At 43.8% G+C, this 13,233-nt stretch overlaps 1 long non-coding RNA gene across 2 annotated transcripts; it reads right to left on the minus strand.

Moving 5' to 3' along the window:
• Positions 1 to 2,288: 2,288 nt before the first annotated feature.
• Positions 2,289 to 11,028, minus strand: LOC307210002. Of its 2 annotated transcripts, none has more exons than XR_013835810.1 (3): positions 10,808 to 11,028; positions 5,830 to 5,967; positions 2,289 to 2,298 (listed from the first exon to the last, which is right to left on the minus strand). It is a non-coding gene; the product is annotated as an uncharacterized lncRNA (long non-coding RNA). The 2 variants fall into 2 exon arrangements; XR_013835811.1 differs by lacking the exon at positions 2,289 to 2,298 and adding an exon at positions 3,755 to 4,092.
• Positions 11,029 to 13,233: the final 2,205 nt, after the last annotated feature.

Consider the following 13,233-nt stretch of genomic DNA (forward strand, 5'->3'; position numbering starts at 1 on the left):
GACAGGTCTCTCCATTGTCTGGCTATGAGGCTTCTGGCTGTTGAGAGATATAAGCTCTGTATAATGTGAGTGGTCATTATGATCTTGGAAGATGTTCAGTAGTGCTGGTTCTGGGGTGAGTTCTAATACCTGTTTAGTTATTTTGCATATTTCTAGGTCCCCAACCACCTTCAAAAACCTTCTCCTGACAGCAGGGGAACACAACAAAGGGATGGTATCCACAATATACAAAATACTGCTCCAAAAATCCCACAGACCCCCTTGATGCAATCAAAAAACAATGGGAGCATGACATAGGCTATGAAATTAACCTCACCCAATGGACTAGAATGTGGTTTAAACCTCTCTTTAAATCATTCTCAGCTAAAAGAAAAGAACTCACCCTGAAACTCACCTACAGGTGGTACTTAACACCATGGAAACTGATACTGATACACCCAGGAACCTCACCAAAATGTTGAAGAGGCTGCACTCCCACAGGCACATACCTACACATGTTGTGGGAATGCCCAACCCTTCTGGGGCTATAAACATTTTAAAGGCCCGAGTGTTTTGTATTCATAAGTAAATATCAGCCAGAACAGATGCACCTTTGGAGATGGACACACCTCTCCAAAATCTTTTGTCTTTTAAGAAACCATGTCAGCCTCCTGTTGGCAGACAGATGTCTGATCCAAGGTCCAATTAAGCCAAAGCACATGGATTTTCAATTCATACAGTTCCATCAAAGGAGGTGATAGAGCTAACTTCCATGTACTTTGAGTGGGGTCAACCAAATGTATTTTGTTGACTGAGGAGAAGGACCAGAGAGCAATCCCCTTCTCATTCCATGTGCAAAAGCTGACTGGACTGGCAGCTGCATCTTGCTTCAGTACCAGTGTTGGGACAACAGACTTAACCACACCTGAAACAGCAGGTAGATACAGGAAGCCCAGGACAGGCTGTGTGACAACAGAGCAGGATGCTCAGGAAAAACAGCCCATGAGCACTTGCTGCTTGAGATAAGGTTGCCTCACTCTGCCACATGGTAGGGCTGGCACTGACTTGATTGGACACTGTTGAAAAGTTACCATCCATACCTTTGCAATGCAAGCCTACATGCATTTATTCCAAAGTGAGTGCAATTAAGAAGCAAGATAGGTGTGCATAGGAGTGTATCTTTGGACTGTAAGCTCATGGATACAGTCTATGAAGTGCTGTCCTCTTCCTCCTTGCCCCTGTTAACCTCAGTGGAGGTCTCCATTCTCAAGTCAGCTGACAAAGTGGGTTTGCTTGCTCGTCTTCAAGATCCGAGTGCCTTTAAATCCCATTGCCAATTTGCATCTCGGTCCCCCTTCACCCACTCAAAAAGGTATTAAGAAGATGGTTGTCATTAGCATTAATTTAAACTTTTAATGTAAGCCTGTAATTAGCATTCATCAGAGGGAGGAAGAACACGAACTTCACATGAAGCTGAGGATTCAGACCAGGCAAAGCTAAATAGAACATTTTGGGCAGGAAGAATTTAACAGAGAAGGACCATGACTCCTTCAGCATCATCCAGGGTGTAAGCGCACAAGCAATTAAGGTGCTGCTATTTCTCTGGAGATGCCTTGGGATGCAGAATGAGAATGTGTTTGTCAACCATGTTGCCCTATCTTCACTGCTTCCATCATTAAATGCTTCTTTGGCCCACCCAGGCAGGCCCTGGAAGGAACTTTGGTGTGGGAAAGAAATTAAGTGATTCATTAAAAAAAAAAGGAAGGAAAGAAAAACAACAGGCCTGTCCCAAGTGCTTTCTTATTATTTTGAAGTGGTGACTAAAAAAAATGTAATGAAAAATGGTGGAATGGAGGATGTCACTTAAGAGTATGAGAGAGCCACCTCTTCAAAAGAACAAGGCATCTTTTAAGTCCCCTCCAGTAAATCAATCATAAACATTTGGCAGTTCTTCATTACAATAAGGTGAAGGAAAAGCCTGAAACAATTTTTGTTCTATGCTTTCTTGGCTCTGATAAGTACCTTGTTAAACATGATTAATGTTAACATAAACTGTGTAGCTTGCAAGATCTTTATTGGCAATGTTTAACTGCTTAAAGACACCACCATTCCTCACCCTTTTATCACTTCCCAAATAATGCGGCTTTGGTGCAACCAGACACTGGGAAATGAAGTGGGCTTTTTCTTCTTCTTCCTCTCCAACCTCTTCTTGCTGAGGACCAAAGTCATTTCCAAAATCCTGCCCAACATAATCTCCAACATGCCATTCATGCATTACATTTTTGGTAGGTGTAGTCAAATACTTTATTTGGTGTACATCTGAACACATGGATAGAGAGGGTGACAAAGTCTTTTAAAAAAGCTGTGATTGACTAAGGTTCTGTTATGAGAAGACATGTGGTGGACCTCCAGATTTATAGTTACCTAGTATGTGAAATTGCCCTGGGGCTACTATTGTGGGGGCCTGGGGAAAGGAAATAGACAGAGGTCTATAGACACTCTGGTTCAAGCCAAACCGAGCATCTAAACAAGACTAGTATTGGCTGAGGAAAGACATCCAAGACAAGCTCCCAAATGGAGTTTGGTCTTTTGTACAGTCCCATTGGTATTAGTCCTCTTTGCTCTACTCATGTTCCCACCAAAGCTGAAATCACAGCTACTCTCTTGCACTGCCACAAAAACAACACATCTACATATTTTTGTGGACTTATAGCATCATGCATATCACTGGATACTTGGGCATACCTACTCTACCAGTTGGTCGAACAGTCATTCTCTCTTACCAGGGAACCCTGGGTAATATAGCTCTATAACCAAAGGGCAGGGCAGGAGCAGTCAGTGTTGTGCCCTCCAGATATTGTTGCACAACAATTCCCACCAGCCCCAGCCAACATGGCCACTGGTCAGAGGTGAGTCCAACAACTGAGGGTAATTATGCTGCCTACCTGGGAACTAGGGAATGTCTTTGCTAATCTGCTGTTGGGTCCCATTCAAGGTTCCTGTATAAATTCACAAGGGCCCTGAACAAACCGAGTCCAAAACATCATAAGAACTACCTGATTCCCTTTGCTCCATCTCCATCCCCAAGATCTTCCAATGGGACATTTTTGCTCCTGAGATACAGCCAGCCTTTATTAGGGACTGAGCATTTAGTGCATCAGGATCTGCCCTGTGGAACTTCTTGCCAATAGGAATTCAGAAAGAGATGTTGTTTTAAATTGCATTTTTAAAAAGGATCCCAGTTTTTAAAAATAGGTTTTTGATATTTTTTATACTGATGTTATGGTAATGTTGTGCTTTTGTGCTGTATACCACCCTGTTAAATTTTCTAGTGGAGTGTGTGGTGTATAAATAAATAACTTTGAGAACAAAACCACTCATATCTATCATGGCACCTAGTCATTTTCTCATGGATGAATTTCAGTTATTGTGACCCGAGGATGTGGACAGGTGCTCTGAGGAGTATGACTTGGCACTGTTTTACCCAATCCTTGCCTGCAACAGCTTAGAACATCTGATAGGAGTGTGGTGACTGGTTGGTTCCAAGAGACTGTAAATGCTTCATTAGGAGAGAGACAGAGAGAAGGCCTGTCTGCCTTGTAGGAGGTGATCATGAAGCCACTCCTGAAGAAGCTGAGCCTGGAAGTGGAGGATAAGCTACCCAACCAGTTGCTAATAGCTCTTTCTCTTGAGTGGGTTGGTGGTCCTGCATCTCCAGGCACTCCTAAATAATACAGGTTACCTTGATCGCTTTCATTGTGGCTTTCGATCCAGGCTTGCCACCACAACTGCCTTGGTTGTCCTCAGGGTTATCCTGACCTATGCTAGAAGAAGGATAGGGGTGGGGGCAGAATGTGGCCATGCTGATTGTTTTAGACGTCTCAGCAGCCCTTGACACCATCAAGCATCCTTCTGGATCAGTTAGTCAGGTAGGGACAAGTGGTACCATGCCCAGATGTTTCCATTCCTATTTGACAGGCAGTTCCAGAAGCTGTTGCTGTGGAATTTCATTTTATGAGAAGTTTTATGATGTGACACATAACACTTGCCAGTAAGGCTCCTATAACTCTGCTTGAAGATGCAAACCTGGAATTCACTGGGGTCTTCTCACCTCTGGAACCAAACAGTGATAGATCAGACAATTTCAAATGTTCTTAAATATTTATTGTAACATAATTTAACTATAACAAAATGAAGAATAAACAAGAAATAACAGAAAATGAACAACACATGCATAGGTTCTCACGTGTCTAACACCAGGTCCTTTTTGCTTCATACTTACTCATTTAGTTCCTTCATTCCAGAATGTACCCATATCTCTGCCACTTATTTCTATCTGACCACAGCCTTTTAGCCCCTTTCCTTATCTCTACCCAACTTGCGGTGTCCTTTCTAGTTGACTCCCCAGATCTTTGTCTGCTCCTCAGTGATAACCCAGTTCCTTGTCTTGCTGTTCTATCTTCATGAGCAAAAGGCTCCTAATGCAGTACACCATGTCCCACCCCTAGATTCATCTTCAAGACAGTTGCCATGCTGCCATTACCCAAATCCTTGTGTTCATCAAGGCTTTATTTAAAACTCTTGCCCAAGCATGAGCCTTGCTTTGTTTCTGCAGCAAGTTCCCATCTGCTTTTAGCTACTGTTAGTCTCAAGATTCCATGTCCCCATAATCTCGAACCCTCGTGATTTCCTCTTAAGCAATAGGAATAAACAATCAAGCAGCCGTGTACCTATAAGAATATGCCCATGTCTTTTTAGTTCTACCCTCTGCACCATGGAATCTGTGCTATGATGTTTTCTAGAGATCTGTCCTGTCCTCCATTCTGTCCTCAATCTCCATGAACCCTTTGAGTGAGATAATGTCATTACTCCACCCTCTGAGTGGAGTAAAATGTCATCAGCATATGGATGACAGCTGGCTCAACATCAAGACAAGATGAGGCTGCTGTTAGTAGATGGTCTGTTTGACCTGCTTATGTTTCCTTGAAAGCAGTAGTGTCTGTAGGCAGGTGAGTGTAGACTGCATCTTTAAAACACAAACACACGCTGGTTCTTCGTTAAAAAAGGTTTTCCGTCAAGATGCCCTTACATGTGGGATTTTCAATATTTTCTGGATAGCATTGCTCTTAAAGATCAGATAGACAGACTGGGAGTGCTTTGGATGCTCAAACAGCATTAGTGACACAAAGCACTTTCACCGGCCTAGGTGGTGTGGCAAGAGCAACCCCACCTGGACAGAAGGTAGCTGTCATGGTTATCCATGCTCCAGTAACACCCAGCCTTCACTAGGAATGCTGCCAGTGGGACTGTATTTGAGGATCTCTTGGCAATTAGTTCAAAATGCAGAACACATCCTGCTAGTTTTGAAACAGCTTTGCTGGCTTCCCAAGTATTTATGGGCACAATTAAAAATGTTGGTATTAACCGAAACAACAACAACACCACCACCACCACCACCACTACTACAGGGGTGTTCACAGTCTGTGTATCTGTGCACACGAATTACTGAGCTGCACATATCAACAAATATACGCTGTTTCTCACAAACACCTAAGAACATAAGGAGCTGCCTTCTACTGAGTCAGACCATTGGTTTGTCTAGCCCAGTACTGTCTACACTAACTGGAAGTGGCTCTCCAGGACTGCAGGCAGGGCTATCTCCAAGCCCTACCTGGAGATGCCAGGGATTGAACCTGGAACCTGGAACCATGCAAAGCAGATTCTCTAGCACTAAGCTGTAACCCTTCCACCCTAGTACTTGTGTAGAGACAACCTCTACCTGTTTTAAGTGTAACATGTGGATAAGCCTTATATGGTTTGAAATCAGGATTGAAATCAAGGACCACTTACTCTTGTATGATGCCCATGCTTTGAAGTCATCTTGGAAGGTCCATCTCTGGGTCAGGCTGGTGGGGACTGGAGAACTGGCTTTTTCTATGGGTGGCACATCACCTGTTGTGTGTCCTCTCCAGATCTGCATGCCTGGTCCTTGTGGTCATAAGTTTGACATATGAAGTGAAAATATTCTTATTTGCACAAGCTTTCATATTGCCTTGTTGTTTATACCATTTGCTTGCTACTTTTAGGATTTAGAGATGTGAGAGTCTATTTGTTGCAGTGTTGGCTGCTGCAGTTACTGTTTTTAGTTTAGTTTTTATTATGTTCATGCTGTGCTGTAAGAATTCTCAATACCCTTGCTGAAATAATAATAAGATTCTTTGCAGGAAGTCATGACATTTAAACTTGTAGGTAGAGAAGCATACAGCCACCAGTCCTTAATAGGACAAAACTCTCAGGACCACAGGAGCAACAGAGATGATGAGCCATGCAAGAGCCTCAGAGTTGCTGGCAAAGTGGCTGTTTAACTGCCTATGAGGCTACTTAGGAGGAAGGGGAAATGCATGCAAGCACCTGCCAGAATCAGGATCTGCCTAACGGCCAGCTCCTATATAAACTCTCACTCTTGAGTTACTTCACCACTGAAGCAACAGGTCCAAGCTCTAATACAAAGCCGTCTTGAATATCTGAAATTCACTTATGTTTAGCCATGATCACAAAGAGGTCCAGTGTCCTTACACATAATCTTTTGAGGGCTACAGTGTCCTACACTGAATCCTGCCCTGGGAGGTTGCTGTTTAATTTCCCACAATGTTCCCCAATGCAGTGTTCCTTGGAGATATCATGGGGAATGTCCTTGGGGGTCTGGGAGCCACCCTTTTAATTTCATTCAATGCTCTAGAACAATGCAATGTATGGGGATTGTAGGAAACTAAAATGGCAGCTCCCACCCAGTGCTGATTGCTATCCCCAACTAAGCCTCTTGTGGGGGACCATGATTTGCCTCGAATGATACACAGAAAATCTGTAGCAAGCAGGGTCATTAGTAATGCTGGAAGTTCATTTTCTACAGCTTATGGATGGCATGATGCAGCCATAATTAAGCTCCATTGTGAAGTTCCACTGTGATCTTCGGATGAAGGGTGGTATAGAAATTTAACAAATAAAATAATATGAGCATATGTTTACATCCTTCCCATTCAAAACAGCGAAACTCAAAAGTGCCTTGCTTCGGCTGGAGCACACCCAGAAATTTCTGGAAATATTTTACACACAGAAAGCAAGGATTCAAGCTAGAGTATATTACAAAGGATTATGAACCCTCCAATGTATCAAAGAACATCATCTTCAGGCAACACATTTATTGCTATCTGCGTGTTGGTGTCCTGCAATAAACTGTAATTATAAAACCCCCAGCAACCTGGAAACCTAGTGAATGCTTATCCCAAACAGACCTATCTAATATCTAGACATTTGTTTTACGTTACTACTGTTACACGATAGGCATCTTCGAATGATGCCAGGCCATGCTAGAAGAATTTGAATGTTGGGTTTGCAGCAAATATTTCTGCAAAATCAAAGGGGTATATGGCGTTGGTTCTGTAACTAGAAACCTTTGTTCTTCACGCTCAGGCAACTGCAATCATGAGAATCTTTGAATGACAACTCTAAAAGGGCCTGTCCAGACCTGGCATCACTTACTCGGGAGAGTTATCTTATTAGCATCAATGAGTTGAATCACTAAATGGGGGTGGCACGCCTCACTCAAATTTTAGCTTCACTTTTGGCTGTTATGAAGATATGGCTGCAACAGATCATCAGATCCAGCCCACGGTGTTTAGATTGAAGAATTGCTTTGAGCTCTTCACCATGTGTCACAAACCAAACTTCTAAACATGCCTTTCTGGACGTACCTTGTCATTTGCACTGCTTTTGGTCTGGCCGAAGAGTTGTTGTGCTAACAACAGCAGCAGCAGCAACAACAACAACAACCATCTTTTGATCTTGTTTTTACTAAATTCTGTGACATTTCCCCCACCAACTCTGAAAACTTGTGGCCCTCCAAATGCTGTGGGAATCCAGATCTCATCAGTCCCAGCCAGCGGGGTCATTCATCAGGGATGATTGAAGTTGTCATGTAAGAATATCTTACCCCTGTTCTAAAGGATCAGAATCATGCTCTTGTGTTTATTGTGCATGTGCAACAGATTTGTGATGTTTTGTGGGTGTAGCATTACTAACATTACTAGTATTTTTGTTTTGTTCTGCTTGCTGAGTTTAACATCTATTTTGTACTTTGGAAATCTTTCTGACAATCACATTTTTCTTCTTCCTGGCATAGTTCACCACTGGTGTGTGTATGTATGCATCCCCCCCCCCCCGTGTGTGTAGAAACATTTTTACTAAGAACTTTTGTATTCAGGGAAGCCTACCCAGACATAATATTATTTTATAATGGAACAGAATGCTACTAGGCACAGTCCCTTAGTAAACCTTGGGCAATCTGAAGACTCTTGTAAATAACTGAGATTCTTTAAGTCATGAAAGATGGTATGAACAGCAGTTGCACATCTCTGTGTTGTTGTAGGAATCCTATCTGGACTAGGGAATGAGCACGGTTAATGCCTGATATCTCCAGCACCCCCGAGTTGCCAACCTGTTACTTCATGTGGAGCACAACCTCATCTAAAATAGGCTGATGGGACCTGATATCAGAGATGTGTGGTCTGTGGGCTGGGGGGGGGGGGGGGAACTATGCTAGTTGCCTAACTGTAAATTAGAAGGTGGTGCAATGCTCTGCAGGGTCCAAGAGCCCTCCTGCCATCTTCCCAAAGCCTGCCCAGCTTGGGGAAGGAGGCTGGAGGGCTCCAGTAGCCTGTCAGATACTGGGAAGCTTCAGCCTGGGAAACTTCAGCTCAGTGACATTGGGATGTCACTACATCATACGCATGACATCGCCCCCCTCCCCCAATTGCTCTTGTAAACTGGCACCTCTGGCCCTAACTGTTGCCCTACGAAAAAGTTCACCACATGCCACTGCCTGATACTATAAGCCCATCTAGCTCAACACAGGAAGTTGCTCTCTAAGGTTTCAGGCAGATTTCTTTCCAATTCTTAGTCATACCCGGAGAAGCGAGGCGGAGGGGGCGGTGTTTAAACTGGGACCTTTTGCATGCAATCCATGTGCTTTTTCATTGAGCTATGGTCTTAGCTCCTCTGCCTTGTCTGGATTAACATTTCATTTCTGAAACCTGACACAACTCATGGATCTAATTGGCAGGGAATATGGTCAAGGCCAAGAAGCTTTTAAGTCAGAACCTTTTTTGCTTATTTGAGGAGGGCGTCAAACAAAGTTTCTTTAGGGAGCTTAAAATCGTATGGCTCTCTCAAAGTCACAAGGAATTAAAGGTAGGAGATGCGAATGTCACCCTTTCAGCCATAAGAATGGCCAAAGTAGAAGCTTCAGGCCTGCGCATCAGTGTAAGAGCACCCCTCCCTCACAGAACTTCTCGTTAGTACAGTTGCTAATGACTATAAAATGCACATGGGTTAATGCTGCAAAGAGTGCAAAGGGTGGCAGACCCTTGTCTGCACTGCACGTTGCCTCTCTTCTCTTTAATGCTTCCTTGGCCTGCAATGCATTTTATGCTGCTTCCTTTGCTATTTCCAGTGCTTTCATTTTGGAAGCGAACCCCCCCGTGCATGTGTTTTGGTTTTACTCTGGGACAAAAAGGCGCTGTTCACAGAGACACGTGGAGATAGTTTGATAAGACACAAGAATTGCCTGCTTGACAATCTGGAAAGGCAAAGTCAGCATTGGTTAATTTAGAGCGCTTATCATGGCCGCCGAGAGATAAAATTAACACGGCAGACTCATGTGCACATAGTAACTTACCTGAGCTCAGCTGGACTTCTGAGCAGTGTTGGATTTGGGGGAGTGTGACTGAATTGCCCGCACTGGGCACTGAGCCAAGAGGGCACTGCAACCATGACTTAGAATGGAAGGTGAGAGGCAGAGGCGGGTGCTAAATGTCAGTGTTACACAGGGTGCCGCTGAAATTTGAAAGCCCAAAGTCCACCACAGTTCTGAGTAAACATGCAGGGCACAGAGCACATATCTGCCAATATATAGTGGTTCTTGCCCCACTGTGAACCCTAAAGTTGCTGGAAATGGCTTAGGGAGTTGAGGTTAGGAGGTATTTTTGTTATTTTTATTGTACTGTGCCAATGTGCACCTTAATTTTCACAACGTAATTTGGCCAAAAAGGGTGAGCATTGGATTCGAGTAAATACGGTAATTGAAAACAGTAAGCAAGACAAAAACAAAACACCCCAACAACTTGCAGAACAGTCCTTCAGACCTCAAAGACTATTGGCTGTTAGAGCTTCTGCAGCCGTTCATAAGATAAGTCCATTGGCTCAGCTGCTGAGGTGCAATAGAATGCTAATTATATGTCAGAGCTCAAGTCCCAGGAATGGATAGGCTTTGTGTTGCTGGTGGGAAGGAGCATGGCAGGAAAGAGACTAGAGCACCCTGTTGAGGTCAGCTGTTCGACTGTGAGTGCCTATAGTGTGTTTACGTGTGAATGTGGTAGCGGGACTCTAAGGAAAGATAAAGGGAGAATTGCTATAGGCCACATTCACATCATATGATTAAAGTACTAAGATACCCCTTTGAATAGTCATGGCTCCCCTCTCCTCAATAATCCTGGGAGCTGTGATGTTTTTAAGAGTGCTGGTGTTGGTGCAAAAGGAAAATAGTTGTAACAGGAGAATTGCTGAATACCAAGATCCTAGTTTGAGGAAAGTATTCTTTGGGGAGTGAACCCCAGCAGAGATTTAAAATATCATTATATGCAGCAAGTAAAGCATGGAAATATAGGCTGTTAGATATTTAAAATCTGTCCTTTAAAGTGAGTTCCAAAGTTCTCCTCTTCCCCTAGCATAGTAAAAGACAACATGTTAGGTAAGTTTAAAACGATTTACTTACAAACTCTCCAAAGGTCAGATTCATGTGCTTTTCCATATAGCATTCAGAAAAAGTTGCACAGGCAGTAAAACTTGTTTTAGTTACAAAATGATGAAAGTTCCTAAATAATTGGTATAGGAACTCAAGAGTGGCTGATGAGAGCCATGCGGTCTGAGCTGGAGCAACCAGCAACCAACAACCTGAAGCCTCTTCCCTAATTGAACTTCTCAGGTAGACTGGGAGGTTAACAATAGGTTTGCTTACCTATTTCTTCCCATGGTAACAGGAAGTGACCTCACTAAGCCTGGCAGGACAGCTTACTTTATGGTATTAACCCCTTTGTGCATTAATTAGATTGAAGCATGTTGGTTATAGGAGATTGGTTATCCCACAGTTAGGAGACCCCATTCCCCCCCATTCCCCCCCCAAGAGCTCTGAGGAATTCTCTGAGTTCCTTTTGAAAGATTGAAAGATTGTTAAGCCATTCTGAGAATACTACTGCAGTGCACTCTATGTGGGGCTACCTTTGAAGGTGACCGGGAAACTGAAACTAATCCAGAATGCGGCAGCTAGACTGGTGACTGGGAGTGGCCGCCGAGACCATATAACACTGGTCCTGAAAGACCTACATTGGCTCCCAGTACGTTTCTGAGCACAATTCAAAGTGTTGGTGCTGACCTTTAAAGCCCTAAACGGCCTCGTCCCAGTATACCTTAAGGGTGCATCTCCACCCCCATCGTTCTGCCCGGACACTGAGGTCTAGCTCCGAGGGCCTTCTGGTGGTTCCCTCCCTGAGAGAAGTGAGGTTACAGAAAACCAGGCAGAGGGCGTTTTCGGTAGTGGTGCCCGCCCTGTGAAATGCCCTCCCATCAAATGTCAAGGAAATAAACAACTATCTGACTTTTAGAAGGCAGCCTTGTTTAGGGAAGTTTTTAATGTTTGATGGTTTATGGTGCTTTTAATTCTGTTGGGAGCTGCCCAGTGTGGCTGGGGAAACCCAGCCAGATGGGTGGGGTATAAATAATAATAATAATAATAATAAAAAAAATAATAATAATAATAATAATTGCTCTGGGAGTGGACTAGGGGGTCTCCTAACACCACTTAGCATCCTTAAGAAACTTCCAAAATTCTTTGGAGGAAACTATGGCTGTTTAAAGTGGTATTCTAGTGGTTTAATGGTGTGGTTAATAGTGGGAGCAGTTTATTTTATGAATGGGGCCACACAGTGGCATAGCGTGGGTTGTCAGCACCCGGGGCAAGGCAAGTAATTTGCGCCCCCTAACCCATTGATTTGTGCCCCCTAACCCTAACCCCTAGATGTTGCGCCTGGTGCGCCTGGCCCCCCCTGCACCCCCCTGCACCCCCCACGCTACGCCACAGGGGCCACAGAGTAGTAGTGGTGCACCTTTTTCAATCTGAGGGCCACCTTCCCTTCTGGGCACCCTTCTGAGAGCCACATTCTAGTGGGTCAGATGCAGAACAACTAAGGTGAAGTTCATTTTTGTACAGTAGTCCAGTTTTCTACACACACCCAAATACGCGTCACTGTCCTCCGTCCAACTAAGCAAGAGGCATTATCAGAAGTCGAGGACAGATTTCAAGTAAATAAAACCATTTGGACAGCGGGAGCAGGCAAAGCAGGGCCACTGAGGAAGCGCGGCTTGGGAAGTGTGCTGAAGGTCAAATAAAAGGGCCTGAAGGACTGCATTTGGGCCTGAGGTTTCCCACCCCTGACACTGAGAATGTATATACATCCAAAACATTCATAAATTGACACAGGTCTTCACTTGTATATTCCTATTTCACAAAGCTCCCTCCAGACAAAACAGTGACTGTAAAAGACAAGCTTAAAAGACTCTCTCATGTCGGGACCATCCACCTAAAATGTTAATTAGGACGTATTTCAATACATTCACTTAATACAAGGTTGCTAAGATAATTTTCTTGCGACCGTTGCCACAGCCAACGTGTTAAAAGAAGGCATTTGTTTTTGAACCAGGCTATAAAACCTGTCAACGTTTTTGTAAGCCCATTGGAGGACAGTGGTTTGTGTGGCAATTCTAAGCGGGTCTATTTGATGTCTGGCTCGTACAGTGTGCTACCTTGGGACTTATCCAACTTCTTCATAGCGTTCGGATTCCTCGTCTCCCCCCCCCCCCGCACACCCCCCCGCTGTGGATTGTATAACTGCAAGTATTTGGCAAAAACCATGTATTGATAGGATTCCGTGTGTAAATCAGCTCCTATTCTTCTGCGAAGGAAAAGAATATGGTGTATTATGAATGGAAGGTGTTTTAAGGGATGTCTGTGAAAGCTCAGCACAGCCCTTCTTCTTGGCATATGGAAACGTAACCAAAAGGCCCACCTGCCAATATGAGTCATGGCTTGGTTTTTAAATAAGGTGACTGGAACTGGCAGAAAAGCTGTGGATTTAAAGGAAGGAA

The sequence above is a fragment of the Podarcis cretensis genome (assembly GCF_951804945.1).
Source record: "Podarcis cretensis genome assembly, chromosome: 1".
Lineage (NCBI taxonomy): Eukaryota > Metazoa > Chordata > Lepidosauria > Squamata > Lacertidae > Podarcis > Podarcis cretensis.